Genomic DNA, 21,679 nt, shown 5'->3' on the forward strand with positions numbered 1-21,679 from the left:
ATTCTGGGTGACTGGGAGTTAACCGTGTCATTACAGGCAGGGATGTGTGCCATACCACTTTTAGTTTAGAAAAGAAACTGGCAACATGCATGGAGGCCGGTGGATTAGAGAGAACCTTAAAAGCAGAGACAGCAATAAGGAGGTTATTGCCCTACTCCAGCCAGGAGATTATATATACATTTTCCAAAGCTAATTCCTTCTCAAAAGTAAACTCGCTAGAATTTGTTGAACATCTGCATATGGGTTGTGAGTGAGCAAAGCTGTAAGCATGCCTTCTCCTTCTCCTTCTCCTTTGTAGCTCATGTCATTCACTCACTCCATACCATCATCTCTAGAGGACAGTCGGAACATCAGAGCAGCTACAAGTGAAAGGGCACCGCTTTCTTCCATTTGCAACCAGCTACCACTGGGAACTGACCAGACAATACCAAATGTCCCAACACGAAATGCTGATGGTGTAGAACAGGGGCTGGCAAACTAGGGACCCCAAGCTGAATTAAGCCCTGTTTTTATAAATTAAAACTCTTACTGGAACACAGGCACGCTCCTTCGTTTATGTATTGTTTATGGTTACTTTCACCCCGCCCCCCAAAAGGGAGGCCTGAATAGATGCAACAGAGACTGCACAGCCTGCCAAAAACAAAAGCTTAATAAAGTAGTTACAGTCTGGGCCTTTAGAGAAAGTTTGCAGATCTGTGATCTCTAACAAAACCTGGGACAGATTCTACTTCAGAGCGCACTCCTTTAGTACAAGAGACAGGGTATGCAGGGGAAGGCTGTCTGCAGACCAAATTCAACCATGTTTAAAATCAGTCTTCTGAGGCAGCCACACGTTTATCTGCAGTAGCTGCAACTTACTCCTAAACAGATCGAATATACAGAATTCCAAGAACAACTGTTCTTGGGTTATTGGAAAAATAACCCTCCATGCAAGCAACGTATTAAGAGCCAATGTTCTCAACCCCAATCCAAATCTTTGTCCTTAGCCTTCTTTCTTCCACTCAAATCTGCCTTCTCCCTCCCTTGTGTTTTAAAATGGAAAAAAAAAGAAAATACAAAGATCCAAGTATCATGATGTAAAACTGCTAAAGTATCTGATCTGAGAACAAGAGACTTGGTCTATTTGTGGAACATGAGCAAAAAGGTGGCCAGGTAGGCATTTTTTTTTTTAATATTTTATCTATTTATTTGACAGACAGAGATCTCAAGTAGGCAGAGAGGCAGGCAGAGAGAGAGGAGGAAGCAGGCTCCCTGCTGAGCAGAGAGCCCAATGTGGGGCTCGATCCCAGGACTCTGGGATGATGACCTGAGCCAAAGGCAGAGGCTTTAACCCACTGAGTCACCCAGGCGCCCCCAGGTAGGCATTTTAAATTAATGACACTTCAACCTAAAATTTTGTATTTCAAATAGCCACTAATTATTTGAAAAACAAACAAAAACTAAATTTTAGTCCATTGATTAAAATTAGGCTCTACTGATAGCCTCTTTCAGGTTTGGTTGGGAAATTACGCACACGGTAGTAGTGATGTTTTAACATTTTTTTCAAATGATATGAAAACACACACTGCAACATATCCAAACAGATGAAATTCAGGTAGTGTTTGGGGCTCCTGAGTGGTGCCGTCAGTTAAACGACCCTTGGTTCTGGCTCAGATCTGATCTCGGGGTTGTGCGATCCTGCCCTGGGTCATGCTCTACCCTCAGCGCAGAGTCGGCTTGAGATGCTCTCTCCCTTTCCTTCTCCCCCTCCCACTTATGCTCTCACTCTCTCATATAAATAATCCCTTAAAAATAATAGTATTTCAAAAATGAAAGAATCTCATAAATATATCATCTACACATTCCCTAAAGTATAAGACACTACTTTCTCTGAAGATTTTTGTTTAGCAACCTCTTTTACCAGTAATACATTCAACAAAGGAGTAACACAGGATTCAAATAGTAAGTGGCTACAATGATTCTAAACTGGGGTTTCTCAACACCAGCACTATTTTCAAGATTTGAGAGAGTGAGAGAGTGAGACAGAGTTCACAGAGAGGGAGAGGGAAAAGCAAGCTCCCTGCTGAGCAGGGAGCCTGATTCGGGGCTTGATCCCAGTGCCCTGGGATCATGACCTGGGCTAAAGGCAGAGGCTTAACCCACTGAGCCACCAGGCACCCCAACCCTAGCACTACTGATACCTGAAACCAGATAATTCTCTGTTGAAGGGGACTGTGCTGTACACTGTAGGCTGTTTGGTAGCATCTATGGGCTCTATCCACCAAAAGCTATTAACAGTTTTGATAATTAAATGTCTCCAGATACCGCAAAATGTCCTGTGGGGGGCAAAATGACCCCAGCTGAGAACCACTGTTTCAAATGAGTTAAATTTCTTGATGATTTCTAAGAAAAAGATTTCAACGGACTTTTCCTGCTTTGTGTGTACTTAAAATAATTATGTGAAAGATACAGCAATGATACATGTTATATAAAGTTTTTAGTAAATCTTTTATCAATTCATATCATATTAGGATCTTTATCACATCACTTTTTAAAAACAGCTTTATTTATACAGTAAACTTCACATGTTCAAAGTATACAGTAAATACCCATGAAAAAATTCTCTACAATCAAGATAGTGAATGAACATACCCAGTTACTCCCAAGGTGCCTGGTTTCTTTCATTCAAGGTAATTATTCTGAGATTCACCTGTGCTATGTATATCAACAGCCCATGCTTTTTTATTACTAAGTCAAACGGATATATCACAATTTGTTTAGCCATTCGTCTATTGATGAGCATCTGGATTTTAGTGGTTATTACAAATAAAGTGCTGCGAATATTAGTATGCAAGTCTCTTCAGTAAATACCTAGGTACAGAATAGCTAGTAGGTCTATATTGAACATTTTAAGAAACAAACTATTTCCTCAAGTGGCTGTACTATTTACAGTCCCAACAGTAAAGTACAGATTCCAGTTCTTTCAAACCCTTGCCAACACCTAGTAATTAGCCTTTCTGGTAATCCTAATAGTATGTATTGGTAGCTCACTACGATTCTCATTTATTCTTCTCTAATGACTAATATATTTAATATAGGTTATAGATAAATAATATTTGAGAGTTCTTCACATATTCTAGATGTAAAGCCTTAGATACTTGCTTTACAAATATTTTCCCCCACTCCACAGCTTGTCTTTTCATTCTCTCAATATTTTTTGAAAAGCACACATTTTTAATTTGATAAAGTTCATTTAATCAGTGTATTATTTTATGAATCTGCTTTTGGTATTACATTAAAAAGATCTGCCTCAAATAAATTAATTAATTAATTAAAACTATATGCCAAACTCAAGATCACAAAGATTTTCTCTTTCTTTTGTCTAAAAGTTCTATAATTTTAGGTTTTTCCATTCAGTTCTATGATTCATTTTGAGCTCATTTTTGCAGGCAAGAGACAGATTGAAGATCATGTCCTCGTATATGGATATCCAACTGTGCCAGCATCATCTGTCAAACGGGCTATCCTTTCTTCACTGAACTGCCGTTGTGCTTCATTAAAATTCAGTTGTCTATATATGCACTGGCTTATTTCTGGACTCTTCTATCCCACCGATCTATTTCTCTATCTTTACCTCAATACTATACTGTTCTGATTAGTTTTATAATGAATTGGGACATCGGGGAGTATTAACTCTCCAACTTCTGTTCTTTTCCAAAGTTGTTTCTGCTATTTTAGGTCCTTTTCATTTCTACATGAATTTCAGAATTGGCTTGTCAATTTCTACAAAAAAAGCATGCTAAGAGTATGGAATGGGATTGCACTGATAATAGATCAATTTGGGGATAGCTGTCATCTTAGCAACAATGAGTCTTTCAATCCATGAACAAGGACTACCTCTCCAATTATCTCTAAGTGCTCTTGGATTTTGTTCAGCAATGCTGTGCAATTTTCAGTATTTCATACGTGTTGCTACTGTCAATGGTAGTGATTTTATTAAATTTCAACAGCTAACTGTTCTAGTTTAAGAAGTACAATTGATATTTATGTATCAATCCTGTACTCTCCAACTTTACTAAACTCACTTGTGTTTTAGTAGTTTTGTAGGTTCCAAAAGATTTTCTACAGTCCTGTAATCTTCAGAGAAAGACATTTTTACTTCCTCCTTTCCATTCTAAAAGACTTTTCTTTCTTGCTTGACTACACTGCCTGGAACCCCCACAGTACATTGTGGAACAGAAACAGTGAGAGTAAACAATCTTGCCTTGTGCTGGGTCTTAAGGAGAAAGCACTTAGTCTTCTACCATTAAAATTACATTACCTGTAGTTTTCTCAGAGATGTCCTTTATTGGGCTGAAGAAGTTTCTTTCTAATCCTAACATGCTCAGTTACTATCTGGAATGGAGGTAAGATTATCAAATGATTTTTCTTTCTGCATTTATTGAACCACACTGCTTTTCTTTTTTAGCTGGTTAACAGAGGGAATTACATTGATTGCTTTTTAAATGCTAAATTAACCTTGCATTCCTGGAATAAACCCTACCTGGTCATGATGTTTTGTTTTAAATATGGTTACACTCCATTTGCGATAATTTGTTTAGAATTTGTGCATGTATGCTCATGTGGGATATTTCTGTGTAGTCTCTTCTTTTCTCCTACTGTCTTTATCTAGTTTGAATATAAAGGTAATGTTAGCCTTTATAGGTAAAGGTCAGTTAAGTATTTCTTTCTCTGCAATTTTCTGAAAGTATTTGTTTAGAATGAGTATAATTTGCTCCTTAAATATTTAGAATTCACTTGTGAAGCTATCCAGGCCTAGTTTTTTTGGTGGGAATATTTTAACAGAATTGAATTCTTTAACAGAGACAAGACCACTCAGGTTGTCTATTCCTTCTAATTTTTTTTTTTTTAACAGATTTTATTTATTTGAGAGAGCAAAAGAGCAAGTGAGAGAATAAAAGCAGGGGGAGCTGCAGAGAGAGAGTAGGAGAAGGAGAAGCAGACTCCCCACTGAGCCTGACTTGGGACTCAGAGCCAGGACCCTGGGATCACGAGTTGAGCCAAAGACAGATGCTCAAGTGACTGAGCCGTGCAGCACCCCATCTATTCCCTCTTTAGTGAAGTTTAGTAGTATGTGTCTTTTGAAAAATTTGTCCATTTCATTTTTGTTGTAAAACTTATAAACATAATGTTTATAATATTCCCTTTTATGGTCTAGAATCTGCAGTGTTGTCACTTCTGTAATTCCTGAAACTAGCCAGTCTGGTTAAAGCTTTATTCATTGTATGGAACTTCCCAAAGAAACAGTTTTTGGTTTCACTGATTTTGTCTATTGTTCTTCTGTTTTTTTATACCTTTCCCCACGCTGATCTTTACCATTTCTTTTCAATTACTCTGATTTAAACTGCTCGTTTTCTAATTTCTTAAGGTAGAAGTGGGGGTAATTAATTTCAGGTCTTTTTTCTTTTCTAATATAGGCGTTCAGTGCTGTAAATTCCTTCCTAGGTATTACTTTAGTGGCAGCTCATGAATTTTGGTGTGTTTTCATTTAGTACATAATACTTTTTAATTTCCTTTTGATCTATCCTTTGACCCACCGGTTATTTTTAATTATATTATTTAGTTTTACAAGTATTCATAAAATTTCCAGTTTTTGCTAACAATTTCTAATTTAATTCCACTGATTAGAGAACATATATTCTCAATCCTTTTATTATTGAGACTTGTTTTATGGCCCAAAATATGGCCCATCATGGAAAATGGACTTAAGAATTAAGAAGAGGCCCCAAAACAAAAAACAAACAAAAAGAACTGAGACGAATACTCAGGTGTTGTTAGAAATATCCATAAATGTTAATTAGGTCAAACTGGTTTACACTATTTTTCAAGTCCTCTGTATCCTTGTGATTTTCAACATCCCAAGAAGGGTACTGAAACCTCCAACTAAAATTGAGAATTTGACTACTTCTCTTCGGAGCTGTATTAATGTTTAAAGTATTTTTGAAATTCTCTTATTAGAGGAAAAAAATATTTACAACTGTTATGTCCTCTTAATTAACCAACTGCTTTATCATTATGTAACAATATCCTTTATCCTTGGAAAAATTCCTTGCTCCAAATGAAGTCTACTTTGTCAAATATTAATACAGCCACTCTTACTTCTGTCTATTGTTTTAAAGTATGGTCTATCTTTTTTTTTTTTTTTAAAGATTTTATTTATTTTTATTTATTTATCGGGGGGGGGAGAGCGAGCACAGGCAGACAGAATGGCAGGCAGAGGCAAAGGGAGAAGCAGGCTCCCCGCCGAGCAAGGAGCCCGATGTGGGACTCGATCCCAGGACGCTGGGATCATGACCTGAGCCGAAGGCAGCTGCCCAACCAACTGAGCCACCCAGGCGTCCCTAAAGTATGGTCTATCTTTTTCCAGTGTTTACTTTTAACCTATTTGCACTTTTAAATTTAAAATATCTTTCTTGGGATGCCTGGGTGGCTCAGTCAGTTAAGTGTCTGCCTCCGGCTCAGGTCATGATCCCAGGGTCTTGGGATTAAGTCCCGCATCAGGCTCCCTGCTCAGTGCAGAGTCTGCTTCTCCCTCTGCCTGCTGCTCCCACTGATAGTGCTCTCTCGCTCACTTGCTCTCTGACAAATAAAATTTAAAAAATAAAATAAAATAAAATGTTTCTTATAGTCAAGGATATATAGTTAGGTCTTGCTTTTTTAGCTAATCTGATATTCTCTGCCTTTTAACCAATATTTTCAGACCTTTTATATTTGACATGATTATTGATATGGTTAGGTGTAAGCCTATCATCTTGCTATTTTTTCGTATTTATTCCATATACTTTTTTCCCCTTTTAATGCCTTCTTTTGGATTAAAACATTGTATTTTCTTTTTGTTGTTTTATTTTTTTTAAGTAACTACATTTTCTGATTCCACTTTATCTCCTTTGTTGGAGTAATCTATAACTTTTTAAAAAATAGGATTGCTGGGGCGCCTGGGTGGCTCCATGGGTTAAAGCCTCTGCCTTCGGCTAAGAGCATGATGCCGGGGATCCTGGGATCAAGCCCCACATCAGGTTCTCTGCTAAGCGGGGAGCCTGCTTCCCTTCCTCTCTGCCTACTTGTGATCTCTCTCTCTGTCAAATAAATAAATAAGATCTTTAAAAAAAAATAGGATTGCTTTAGGATTTATGGTATACATCCTTTAACTTACATGGTCCACCTTCAAGTGGTATTATACCACGTCAAGTACAGTATAAAAATCTTGTAACAGTATACTAACCAGAATTACTTAAGACAGCAAGACAGTCAAATTACTTAAGACAGCATTTTTTTAATGCTGTATACCTAAAATACTATTTCTTACCCTGCCTACACCTGGGTTGCTCTATTCTAAGTGAATGTGCAAGAAAATTAACTTCTTAGGGTCCTTAAGCTATAAGAAATTCAAGTTACCCCAAGTAGCATTAAATATGTCTATGACATGTATATGATACATGTATATTATATACATCATACAGATATGCTATTTACTGAATATTTGTTATATACTTAGCATTATTCTAAAAGCTTTGTGTCATCTCATTTAATCTTCATATCAACCCTATAAAGAAAGCTATTATTTATGATGCTCATATTACAGATGAGGACTGCGACAGAGAAGTTAACCAGCCCAAGGCCACAAGTTAGTAAAGAATACAGCCAGAATTCAGAGGCGCCTGGGTGGCTCAGTGGTTTGGGCCTCTGCCTTAGGCTCAGGATATGATCTCCAGGTCCTGGGATCGAGCCCCACATCGGGCTCTCCCCTCGGCGGGGACCCTGCTTCCCCTCTTTCTCTCTGCCTGGCTCTTTGCCTACTTGTAATCTGTCAAATAAATAAATTAATAAAATCTTAAAAAAAAAAAAAGAATACAGCCAGAATTCTACTGCCAAAAGTCTGACACCAAAGCCTGTACTCTTCCCTGGGAAAAAACTGGATATGGTCTCAAGAAGGGCAGGAAACATGAAGTACTAGAATATTGGAAGAAGAGTATCCACAGAGCCAGAAATCAGAATCTTCAATCTCTTGCTCTGGGCTTGTCTCTCTCTCACACCTCATGATTTCTCACTTGAAATTTTGTTTCTCCCAGTATAAATGCCCAATTCTTTTCTCATCCCACCTTGTAATAATCTTGTCCCACCTTATCAAATGTAACTATTTTCCACCCCATTGCAAATAAACTCTTCAATCCAAACCATACCAAAAAAACTAATTCTTATTGTTTTCTCTTCAGTTGTGCTGGTTTCCTAATTATACTCTTTATACTTAAACATTCTTTTTTTTTTTTTTTTTTTTTTTTAAAGAGAGGGGAAGAGAGAGAAAGAGAAGGAGAAAAGAGGAGGAGGATCTTGAGTAGGCTCTATGTCCAGCACAGGGCCCAATGCAGGGCTCAATCCCACAACCATGAGAGATCATGGCCTGAGCTGAAATCAAGAACTGGCCCCCAACCGAGCCACCCAGGTGCCCAATGAAACACATTCATTAAGGAACACTCTGCCCCCCCCCAGTCTCCTCTCCTCTGTCAGCAGCTCTTCAATCTGACACGTAACTACATATGGTCTTATGCTATTTACTGTGATTTCACATGTAAGATTTCATCTTTCATCAAGAAGATGTAAGTGAGCGCAAGGCCCAAGATTTTAAAACTCTGATAACACAGTACTGTGCCTACCTAAAATATTCAAAACTACTGTCGATAAAAACAAGCAAGTCAAAAGTGCAGTTTCTTATCTGTAAGATATCCTCAAAACATTACTCTTTTAGTAGACTTCCCTGGTCTCCCCAGCTTTAAGAGACAGGATCTAAATCACATGAAGTTACAAACACTACAACCACAAATCAAAACTGAAAAGTAGTGGAGTTTATCCTAGTGACAACTTACAGGTCATTCTTTTATAAGCTATGCTGATCAAACTTACATACTAATTCCCTGGCCAGAAATGTTCTAGTCAAATCTCGGGAATCTAAACAAGGACTGGAAGAGGTCTAACAAATAACTTAACTTCAGTAACCTTAGAGATCTAGAGTAACCCCAGATATGAGAGCTGTGTTTACACTTGATCTTCAAGGTCCTGAAAGAGGAAGAGTGAAGAACTAATTCAGCTAAGTACGTTGCTTACACTCTCTCATTTAATCCTGACAATGATCCTATGAGAAGATACTCTAAGGCCCAGTTATAAATTGGTAAACTGAGTGTAAAGAAACTTGCCCAGATTCATACAAACTTTAAGCACAGGATTAAAGCCACTATGTTGCAATATATATATATTTTTTAAAATCAAAATTATAAAATTATTTGACTGATTCCAAGAACACTCAAATGCATTATTAGAATTTTAAGGCAACCTGAAATCATAGTTTTGACATTCACATCCCTTTCGATGAAAATTAAACTCTTAGTTAGGATGCACATTTAATAGAAAATGCAAATGATACTAGACCCAACCAAAATCCACAGGCTTATTAATGTTTCTCAAGCAAGCACATTGAAGTATATCATTCCTTGTTCAAAAAATCATTAGTGGCATCATCTTTATGACACTTCGCTATCCAACTGGATAAAGACAAGAACTAGATCTTACAATAAAATAAGTTGGATGAATTAAAGATAAAAAACATTTAAGCCATAAAAATACTAGAAGTAAACATATGTGATTAAAAAAAAAATCTTGGCATAGGAAAGTCTTTCTAGACTAACAGCAGAAACAAGATACTGATATAACTAAAGAAAATATAAGACACACACAGTGAACATTATTTCATCAATTCTAAGATACGTATATCCTCACCTTTTAACATCTCTGAAATCAGGATGTCACTTAAAATCAAGTATGTCATGGTTTAACTGATAGCATAAGCATATATTTATTCTTAGTTGTACATAAAATAGTGTATCTTATAACTAAAGCCATCTTAGGCTCAGTAAGATACTGAATTGACAAAAGGTAAAACAGGGAAAACATCTACAACAAATGACTACATATTCTTAATAAATAAAAAGCTCTTACATGTTAATTAAAGTTAACTAAGAGGGTGTTTCCACTCCACTGTTTATGTATCATGTAAGTTAGGGGTTAACTGTACTACTCTATATACTTTTTGTGTATCTGATTTATTTCATTAAAAGATTTTAAATCAACGCACCTGGGTGTCTCAGTTGGTTAAGTGTCTGCCTTGGGCTCAGATCACAACCCCAGGGTCCAGGAATGAATCCCCACATTGGGCTCCCTGCTGACAGAGTCTGCTTCTCCCTCTCTGCTGCACCCCCTGCTTGTGCTCTCTCTCTCCCCCACTAGCTGTCAAATAAATAAATAAAATCTTAAAAAAAAAAAGGCTTTAAATCAAAAGACTTGTGCTTTTAAAAGAATATGAGAAAACAGGTTAAAAAAGAAAAAGAAACTGGAGAATGTAGCACAAACAATCAAAAACATGAAAATGAAATTCCACTGCAAATGTTTAAAACTGCAAATTAAAACAGGAAGCATTTATCACAAAAGAGATCAATATGTGTGCTTTTAAAGCTTACCATCAAATCAGTGATAGCATACACACTTATACACAATGGGAAAGAATTCAAATGTACTTAACTTGTTTGTTAAGTTTGTACTTAACAAGCAACCCTTGTTTTAGGAATTCATAAGGGAAATGATCAGAAAAGTACAGGAAGACTTATTTTAAAAAGGATGCTAACTTTCACTGTTTATAATATGTAAAAGTTAGAAACAACCTATATATCCATCAAGGAACTGCCTAAAAATATGATACATCTACATAACGTGACAGTATGCAACCATTAAAAATAACAGTATAGAGAAAATGTCTTTGAAAGTCATGTAAGTATTCCTGGAAATACACAAAGACTATTTTTCCCCCGTTTTAATTTAAAAAATGTTTTCTATTGGTTTTTAACTGAAATATAACTGGCAAATATACAAAGGTTTTTTGTTGTTGTTTTTTAAAGATTTTATTTATTTATTTATTTGATAGACAGAGATCACACGTAGGCAGAGAGGCAAGCAGAGAGAGAGGGAGCAGCAGAGAGCCCAATGCGGGACTTGATCCCAGAACCCTCGGATCATGACCTGAGCCGAAGGCAGAGGCTTTAACCCAATGAGCCACCCAGGCGCCCCTATACAAAGGTTTTTTTATACGAGGATCAGATTTTTTACATCTTTTTTTAACTGAGTTTTAAAGACTAAAATGTGTACTTATGTAAGGTACACTGTTCAAGAAATTTTTACTATATAGCCACCCACGTAACCACCATTATACGAACAACGGAACTTTTCCAGAAGTCTTGCTCCTCTCTAGTCTCAACCCCTAAACGCTACCCTGACTTTATCAACACAGGTGAGTTTGACCTCTTCCTGAACTTCAAAATAAAAGAATCATACAGTATATACTCTGTGTCTGCCTTCTTCTGCTCAATATTTTGTTTGTGATATTTATTTACCCATACTTCCTAGGAAGGGCAGTAGTCCCTTTTCGCTGATGTGTAGTATTCCAATGTAAAGCAAAGTACATATTATCTGTCCATTTTGTTGTCGATGGACATTTGGATTGTGTCTTATTGGGAGTTATGAAAAAAAGCAGTTGTGTTTTTTCAGGTTTCACAACTTGTGTTATTTGCACAGTCTCCTAACTTTTAGACATTTCTATTCTCGCTTCTCGGCCTTTTGGCTAAGATCAAGTGTAGACATTTCTATTAATAAAAAGGATTAGACAACCCAGAAAAATACAAGAAAAATATCTGGTATCTCACCACATACACAACTACCATTTTCATTTTAAGATTTGTGTTTTACATAACTGATATTATATTATATATGCTGTTTTCCGCCCCCAAATCAATCCCTTTTCCTTTCAGTTATTTTTTTCCCTTTTTTCTCTCCCTCTCCTCACCTTAGCTCAACTAGTAACAAACCTTTATATTTAGTGTGCAACATTTTTCCATCCTTACTAGATCACCAAGATCACTTACACACATATGTACAAATATACATTAGGTTTTTATTGTTTTACAAAAAATGAGGTACTTTATATATTCCTCTGCATCCTGCTTTCCTCAAATACGATGGCAATGTCCTCACATCACTGATTACTTCTGCCATAACTTATTTTTTAACAGCTTTATTAAGCTATAATTTACATACCATAACAACTCACCTGTTTAAAGTGTTTATTCAGAAGATTAAGAATACATTTATCATGATGGGCACTTACTAATGTACAGAATTGCTGAATCACTATATTGCATACCTGAAACTAATATGACACTTCATGTTAACGATACTGGAATTGAAACTTTAAAAAATAAATTGCATGATTCAATGGTAAGTAAAACCATCCCCACTCAATTTTAGAACTTTTCATCACCTCAGAACCCAGGACCTGGGATCATGACCCCAGCAGAAGGCAGATGCTTAACCGACTCCATGCTCCATGACAGGGCACCCAGGCGCCCAGTCATGGAGCATTTTCTAAGACTTATTTATTTAGCTGAGAGAGAGAGAGAGAGAATCTGAAGGAGACTCCTGGCTGAGCAGGGAGCCCCTCGCAGGGCTCTATCTCACAACCACGAGATTACAACCTGAGCTGAAATCAAGAGTTGAGGCTCAACCAACTGTGCCACTCAAATGCCTCGCTCCAAGACTTTCATTTTTCAAGATTTTATTTATTTATTTGCTTGACAGAGAGGAGAGCGAGCGAGCGAAAGCACAAGCAAGGGGAGCAACAGAGAGAGAGAGAGAGAAGCAGACTCCACGCTGAGTGGGCTCGATCCCAGGACTCAAACCAAAGGCAGATGCTTATCCCACTGAGCCACCCAGGTACCCCCCAAGACTTTATTTAAAAATGAACAGATAAATAAGTGACTCTTTAAAAAAAGATTATTTATTTATTTATTTATTTGAGAAAGAGAATGAGAGAGAAAGAGCATGAGAGGAGACAGGTCCAAGGGAGAAAAAGACTCCCTGCCAAACAGAGGGAGCCGGATGCGGAACTCAATCCCAGGACTCCAGGATCATGACCGGAGCCGAAGGCAGTTGCTTAAGCAACTGAGCCACCCAAGTGCCCAAATGAATGATTCTTAAATCAAAGTCTGCACGTGGAGAAAAAATTATAGTACTTTCTTTTGGCATTGCTCTAGATATAAGCATTATATAGGCTAAATTTGTATGCATTAAAATATACACATATATGTACATATCACATATGAAAATATTTCTGATGAGATAAATAAAATAACCCTATCTAAAATTAAAAAAAAAAAACACCTAAAGTAAGATATCTTACAATGATGAGATGTTAGATGTATTCCTAGTAAAAGTCAGGGACATGACATTCAAGTGGGCCCTTCATGCTGCTGCCCAGCAATCACACTGTATTTCCCCATTCTGTTTTGTTCTCTTTTCCACTCTTTGAAAGAGGACTATAGGGGCACCTGGGTGGCTCAGTGGGTTAAAGCCTCTGCCTTTGGCTCAGGTCATGATCCCAGGGTTCTGTGATTGAGCGAGCCCTGCATCAGGCTCTCTGCTCAGCAGGGAGCCTGCTTCGTCCTCTCTCTCTGCCTGCCTCTCTTGCCTACTTACAATCTCTTTCTGTCACATAAATAAATAAAATCTTAAAAAAAAAAAAAAGGAGGACTATATCATGTATTTTTCCCTCTTTTCAAACCCCTAATATAGACTCCTATTCTTCCTTATCCTCAACCAGTGACTTATTTTCCTTAGGTGAAACCCTGCCCAAGCCACCACTATCATGTCTGTGCCTATAAACAGTGGACCCCTCAACAACACAAGGTTGACTGTGTGGGTCCACTTACTTATATGTGGATTTTTTCCCAATAAATACAGTACAGTACTGTAAATGTATTTTCTCTTACAATTTTCATAGTAACATTTTCTTTTGTGTAGCTTACTTCGAGAATGTGTATATAATTCATATCAATATACAAAATATGTGTTGGCTGTTTACATTATTAGTAAAGTTTCCTGTCAACTATAGGCTATTAGTAGTTAAGTTTGGGGGAAGCCAAAGGTCATATATGACTTCTGGATGGCACAGAGGTTGGCACCCCAACTTCTGTGTTGTTCAAGGGTCAACTGTATTCGATCTCCTGTTTCTATAACCTCCGTACTCCTATTAAAGCAAAGGCTAATCCTTCCACCTGTGCACATAGATCAGGAGTCAGCAAACCATGCCCATGCTATCTATGGCTGTTTTCAGGCTATTAAACTAAAGCTGAGTAGTAGTAAGAGAGACTGTTTTGCCCACAAAGCCTAAAATACTTACTATCTAGCCCTTTGAAGAAAACTTTGCTGACCACTATAGATTATCTCTCCTCTCATCTAATATGGGCACAGCTGGTTCCAAGGGCCCATTAAGATCCATGCACAAGAAATAAAGTAATATCCACACAAGAAACATACAGTATCAGTGATGTATCAGATATACTCATGACAAAAAAAAAAAGGATCTTAACAGGGAGAGGTCACCTATTAAGGATGAAGACTGAATGGCAGAAGACTCTCGAATAACCACTTGAAACTAGGAAATTATAAGGCAATCCCTTAAATCTTCAGGGAAAATTCTTCTACCTTAGAATTCTATACCCTAACCAGCCAAATTATTAACCAGGTATTAGCATGGAAGCAAGCTATTTTCAGCCATACAAACATCTCAAAAATTTCACCTCCTCATACATTCTCTCTCTTGAAAGTAAGAGTGATGCATCTCTCTAAAACAGAGGTATAAATGGAGAAAGAAGAAGGCATGGATCTGGAGATCAAGGCTCTGATAAAGGCAAAAGACAGAACTCAGAATCCTGAAGGCAAATCATGGGCTAAACCTAGGTGGCAGAAATCGAGAACCACCGTGTAGACTTAAGCAAAAGCATAGAAAGACCTAAGGTTTTTCCCAATTTTTAAAAAACTGAGCAATCAAATATCTGATGTGCTTAAACAACATCTTAAAAAAAAAAAAATCAGAGACAAATGGGAAGCTAAGCAAAATTTAAAAAGAAAAAATTTTTACTCCAAGAAATATCATCATAGTACACTGCAAAGGTCAATGGTGAACATATTACGAGGTCATAATAATGTGAAAAGTGAACACTGCTTTAACCAAAAGCACGATATACTGGGAGATAAAAGATGATGTTCAAGATGGCCTAAGAATCCTAAAGCACAGATTCAACTCCCACAGTAGCAAGCCAGGAGATAGTATCTAAAATCGAAAAACAAAAAGTATTTTAAACTATGGGAGTAAATATCAGAAGAAACACCTAAAAATATCAAAACTGAATGCTCTGAGAGCAGAACGTAAGAGGAAAGTTATACCAAAATGAAGCAGGGAATGGTGTTTTTCATTTTAAGTCCTATAGTATGATTTTCTTTTTAACTGCAGTTGTATTATTTAAAGTCAACAATTAATGTGTTTGTTTAAAAAAAATGGGTTTTGTGTCATTTAAGATCAGTTAATTCACTCACCACAAATTTTACCTAGGTATTGACTATGTGCTAAGTACTTTTCTGGGTGCCAGGAACACAATAGTGCAGGAAAAAAGGCCCTTGCCCTCATGAAGCTTATATCCAAAGGGAAGAAAATAATAAACAAATTAATGTATGCTATAATGTCAGCTAAATTGATGTTGTGAAGAAAAATAAAGGTAAGGGTAGAGTGTGATAAGGATGCTACTTCAGTAAAGTTTTCAGAAAAGGGGTCCTTCCAAGAATTAGCAAAAAGGAAATCAACCTAAAAATGCAAATGTGTTTTGAGAAAACATCATGAAAGTAGGATTACAGGAGGGTATCAATTAAGTTCAAGGTGAGAGCTTCATTTTAAGCCTCTCATACTCCAAAGCAAAGTACCATTCAAGAGCCTACACCGGAAGTTCTCAGTGGCACACAAATTGCTAGGCACCCTTGACCTAAGTCACAGGAACACTGCTATTTATACTCTTCCTATATCCATAGCTAGCCATTACATATTAAAGTTACCACATAAATTTATACCCAAACTTTTTTCTATAGAATATGTAGATGTTTGTATTTTAACTATGTAGTTAAAAGTTTTCCTAAATCAAAAGCTCAACAAATTATTCAAGAAGGATTTCAGTTTAATTCCAAGTTACCAAAATTCATCATATCCGATCTTCATTCTCTCACTACGATTAAACACTAAACATTGGAAATAAGATGCCTTTAAAGAAACAATTTATAGGGTAATGCAAAACATTCACTTTACTTTCAAAGGACCCTCACTCAGAGGGCTGAGGTAGAGTTTCAATCTCTTGAATTATCTTTTCACTGAAAATTGAGTAACTAAAAAAAATGTATTAAGGTTGAAGGGATAGCTTTATCCCAAATATGGTTGTTATACAATAGAACCTCATATTCAAAAAGTAGGATTTTAATATATCTTATTCTCAAGGTACTTATACCTTAAAAGTACACCAAAACTGTGTCTTCTTTATACAGCACAGTAACTGATAATGACAGAAGAAAGGCAGGCAGGGACAAACCCCCCAGCCCCAAAGAGGAAACCACCCTTAGAAGGATTTTATAAGGAGCCCACCACCTCTCCCACTGATAGGTAGATGACAAAAACCTGACTGGATGACAGGCGCAGGGAGAGTTCATCAGATTAAAACACCGCCTGCCAACAAGCCCATAAAAACCCTTAGTTCTAGGGGTGCCTGGGTGGCTCAGTTAAGCATCTGCCTTTGGCTCAGGTCATGATCCAAGAGTCTTGGGATTGAGTCCCCCATCAAGACTGGCACAGGGCTCCCTGCTCTGCAGAGTCTGCTGCTCCCTCTTCCCCTCCCCCTGTTCACAATCGCTCTCTCACACTCTCTCTCACACATACACACACACACGTGCTCAAACAACAACAAGGAAGAAACCCTAAATCTAAATGCCAAATAAGCAACCCTCTTGGGTCCCCTCCCGCGTCAGGAGCTTTGTACTATCACTCAGTAAGGTTTGCTGCCCACCATTCTTCTCTGGTCTCTCTCTCCATTCTTGACCAAGAACTGGGGACAACAAAGGAGAAGAAATGCTGTAATAGCGATACTTTCGGATTTTAAATAGGTCTTAAAGTTTAATTCGCAAAAAGAAAGTAAATCCAACTAACTGTTTCAATTAAGAGTAGGGTTTAAAGTTTAAATGTTATTTAGAAATTTCTGGAAAAGCAAACCAGTAACTACTGTACGCACTGATGCTGATGCTCTCCCCACCAAGCTCTACCGTCCTAAGATGGAGCACTGCAGTACAGCAACAGCTACAACTCAGGTTTGGGATGACTGCTTGCTCACTGGCCTTGTGCTTTCACATCTAAAATAGAGATAATAATGCCTACAAAGACAGCAGTCCTGGGGGGTGCCTGGGTGGCTCAGTCAGTTGAGCATCCAACTCTTGATTTTGGCTGGGGTCATGATCTCCAGGTCCTGGGACTGAACCCCACAAGGGCTCCATGTAGCAGGAGTCCGCTTGGGGATCCTCTATCTTCCCTCTCCCTCGGCTCCTCCCCTCGGAAGCGCGCACTCATGCGCGTGCACGCTCTCTAAAATAAGTAGATCTTTAAAACAAGAAAGTTAGCAGCTCTGTCAATGAGAAATACCCATATATTTAAGTATCAATAATGCATATTAAAAAGCTTTGTAATCACAAAGAACTATACCAATAATCATATTTTAAACAAAAAAGAAAACTATCACTTCCAAATTTTTCTGATTTCAGCAAAAATGGCTATCAGAGTCTATGGAAGAAGAGTGGGACACTGGTCCACTCACACACACAGCCAGAAAAAGAAAATGTGGGTTTTTGTTTTTTTTTAAAGACTATTTATTTGTCAGAGCACAGCAGGGGGAGAGGTAGGCAGAGGAGAAGCAGGCTCTCCACTAAGCAGGGAGCCAAAAGCAGGACTCCATCCCTTGGACCCCTGGGATCATGACCTGAGCTGAAAGCAGAGGCTTAACAGGCTGAACCTCGAGGCGTTCCAAGGAAAGATGATGTTTTTAAAAATTTAGACTTAAAAAAAAATTAGACTTCCTCATAAACAAGTAAGTGCCAAGAGAGACTATTTTTAGCAATTATTTAACTATACAAACCAAAAGACTAAAGTTGTTTAACCACATGCAAACTGCACATCATCTGACTTCAGGTAGAATATTTATTTTTGGTTATACTTGGGAACCAGATACCCGATGTATATAAACCTCAGCATATTTCTTAAACAACTGTTTTAATGCTTTTGTTCACTCAGTAATAATTCTCACTATTCTTAGAAGGAAAAAACACGAACAATATCCTTAACCAAAACTCATCACAGGTGATTTTACTTCTTAACCTTTAAAACTAACATTAAACAAACAGCATTATCTGACAATGACTAATAGATTATTTACTCATTTAGTCTTTAAACTCCACCAGAGCACAGACCTGTCTTTTTCTGTTGTTATCAAAAATACGGAGGCACCTAACTAGCACCAAATATGTACTCAATAAGTATGTGTGGAATGAATGAATGATGGAATGAGTAAACTGGGCTTCTAGACTAAAGCTTAAGTGTTTAAAGTTGCAACAGAACATTTTCACTTATATATATATATATCCATCACTAAGTACAAACAACCACAGTCTCAATTACAATGACATAATAAACTGAAAAAGACACATACTATGTATTTGAAAACACAACTCTATTACTGGTGTGTAACACACAAAGGAAAAGATTCACAAAGCCAGTTTTTTAGGTTTTTTTCCTCAAGAAATTTTCTTTCTTTTCTAATATCAAAATATACACATATATTAGAAAAGGCATGCTGCAATCTTGATAAACCAAACACTATCTTTAGAGATCTGTTGCAATATGGAATAATTTAGGCAAAGTAAGCAGTATTTCCGGAGTCCACACAAAATATTTTGAAAAGTCAAAGTCCTTAATTAAAGGTTAAATAAAATGAGAAAAAAAAATAGATCTTACTATTTCAAAACTATATTGAATTTTAAGAATGGAAAATAAACCAAGCTTAGAATAAATTACACTGAAATAATATATACAAGAAGGCATCTAGTATCCTTTATTTGATCTTTAAGCTAGTAAGACAAGTTATTTTCCAAATTTTTAAAGCTGTATTATAAACTTCAGACTCACAAAGCTTGAATTAGAGAAGTTACTTTTATTAAGGTGACACTGTTTGGTAAGTTCCTTCATATAATTCTAATGTCTACAGTAAGATATTCAGCAGTAACAGTACAGTAATATACATTATATTTATGATTCTACCCAACTTGCACAAGCATAATTATCTGGGTGGAACAGGCTTTATGGCTAGCAAGCTGTGATCTGTGAATGCAATAATATACATGCATAGATCGAAGTTTCCCAAGATTCTGATGGTCATCTTCAAAGAGACTTAAACAAGAGTAGATCTGACGGGTGAATACAAAAATACAACAAAATCAATTCATAAACACCGGTACAAAAACAAGGCTCTCTACAAAAACTACAAGCGTTGGAGAAGAAAAAAAAAAAAAATCCAGGGCACATAAGAGATAAAACACAATTAATTGCTGCCTGTGTTTCCTACTTTACGGTCTTAAACAGCGGGTATTAGAGACTCCTTTTTAGCGCTCTCTTAAACAGGAATTTAGTGTTTCAATTGCCCCTCCTCCACAGTTAACATCAGTGCCCTTTCTTCCTCCTCCCTTACCCCTCCCAGTTCAAACAAATTAACATTTGTACGAAGGTACCTCCTATCAGCTCGCAGCTTCTTCCCAAACACGCCCACGTACACTGAAACTGGCCTGCGTCTACACAACACACAGCTACAGGAAAAGAGCTCCGAGGGGGGTAGGTGGGAGGGTAATTTCGCTCCGCACAGGTTTACGGCTATTTTCCAGATATTAGCTCCTCACGCTTGGCTCGGGTTTCTGCCAAATCACCTCCAAAGCCCGGTGTTTATGAGCCTACCTAATCCCATACTGCAATGGAATTCCAGATATTTGCAGACAGATATCCCGGCTTTGCAAGTGTTTGATCAGATCCGTCCGGAATCTCTTTGCTCCATACGCCCGCTCCCATCCGTACCGCAACCCGACCCCCGGCCGCGTCCCCGGCCCCGCACCACGCCGCGCGCTCGGCCCGAGGCCAGCGCAGGACCAGCCTCTCCGGGTCCGGGGCTGGCGGGCGACCCGGGCTGCGGGGCCTCGGCAACAGGTCACCCTGACCGCGGGCGCGGGTTCGCGGGCGGCCCCGCTCAGCTGCCGGCTTCGGGGGCGCAGCGCCAGGGCCAGGGGAGGGGGTGTGGCCCGGCTCCGCGGTCTCGGCGCGTTGGTCCGGACTCCCGCTCACCTGAAGGCGCAGCCGGCAGCCAGGGCAGCGCGGGCCGAGGCCAGGGGCTTTCGCCACCCAGAAGGGAGAGCGAGGCTGCTTCAGGGGGCCGCCGCGCCCCCGGTCTCGCCACAGAGACCGGGAGCTGGGACCGCCCGGCCGCCTCGAGCCGCCGAGGGAGGCGCGGCCCCGGGCCCCCAGCGCCCTCCTCCCTCAGCCGGAGCCCCGCAGCCCCCTCTCCGAGCCGAGGACGAGCACCCCCGGGGCCCGCGGCCAGCAGCTCCACACCGCAGCGCCGGAGCCGCCGCCATTCCCCGCGCCGCCGCCGCTGCAGCTCCGCGCCGCCCGGGGGGCGCAGCGCACCCACCTTCCCTCCCCCGCACCGCCCGCCTAGGCTCCGCACCCGGCCCGCGGCCAGAGCACCGACCTGTGCAGCCGCGGCCGTCGCCTCGAAGGATGGGAAGACGAGGCCGGCTTCAGGCTTCGTCGTCGCCGCCGCCACCACCGCCGACCACCACCGCCTAGGCTAGCGCCCGGCGACCGGAGCAGTCGGCGTCTCTCATTCAGCGCCCGCCGCCGCCGCCGCCGCCGCTCGGGGGAGGGGAATAAGCTGGATCCACCCCGTTCGCGCCGGGGGTTGGGGGAGGAGGGCGGACCTGGCGGGAGCGCGCAGGGAGGGCGGGGCGGAGCCGTGCGCGCGCGCACCAAACGAGCGCACGAGCGCGTGCCCCCGGCGCCGCGACCGGCAGGGTCTTCACCGCGCGCGCCGCGCCAGCCGCTCTACTGCCCCACAAGCCCAACCGCCGCGGGGGACCGGTGTCCGCGGCGCGCGCCGCTTGCCGCAGACCCTCGGCCCCGCGCTCGCGGGAGGGGGGGGCCGCTACCCGCCCAACGGAGGGGCGGAGAAAGGTTGGAGGGCCGACAGGTGGGGCACCCGCCGCAGCCGACCACCTCCTCCAGCCACGCGGCCCAACACAGTGAAATCCACCCTGGGGTCCGTCGCTTTCAGCGCCGGCACCTCATCTTTAAGGCCGGAGAACAAAGTCTGGAAACCCTTGGCCCCCAGATGAGATATTCCGCCCGCTCCAGGGGTGGTTTGACAATTAGTCGCTGCGGGCAAGTGAGGGGGTTCCGGATGTGCAGAGCCACCCCACTGCCGTAGAACATAAATTACGGTGATCAATACTCTCACACAGAAAGACGGGGGAAGTGTTAGAAGTAGGCCTTGGTAAGGGTTATGCAGGGGACTGCCCTTGGCTTCATAAGCAAATGACAGAAATTTGACATTCCCGGGGTCTCAGATGGATGAGTTCTGGGTGAAAAGTA

The 21,679-nt window shown here is 40.0% G+C and overlaps 1 protein-coding gene and 1 pseudogene across 3 annotated transcripts in view; one reads left to right on the forward strand and one right to left on the reverse strand.

Moving 5' to 3' along the window:
* Positions 1–20,942, reverse strand: part of RALGPS2 (Ral GEF with PH domain and SH3 binding motif 2) — a 159,291-nt gene extending 138,349 nt beyond the window's left edge. For all 3 annotated transcript variants that reach the window (XM_044267335.1, XM_044267334.1, XM_044267333.1), the window contains exon 1: positions 20,781–20,942. The gene's annotated coding sequence lies outside the window, so the exon portion shown is untranslated. The remainder of the gene's footprint in view (positions 1–20,780) is intronic.
* LOC122917985 lies at positions 19,165–20,878 on the forward strand (annotated as a pseudogene).
* Positions 20,943–21,679: the final 737 nt, after the last annotated feature.

The sequence above is a fragment of the Neovison vison genome, chromosome 10 (assembly GCF_020171115.1).
Source record: "Neovison vison isolate M4711 chromosome 10, ASM_NN_V1, whole genome shotgun sequence".
Lineage (NCBI taxonomy): Eukaryota > Metazoa > Chordata > Mammalia > Carnivora > Mustelidae > Neogale > Neogale vison.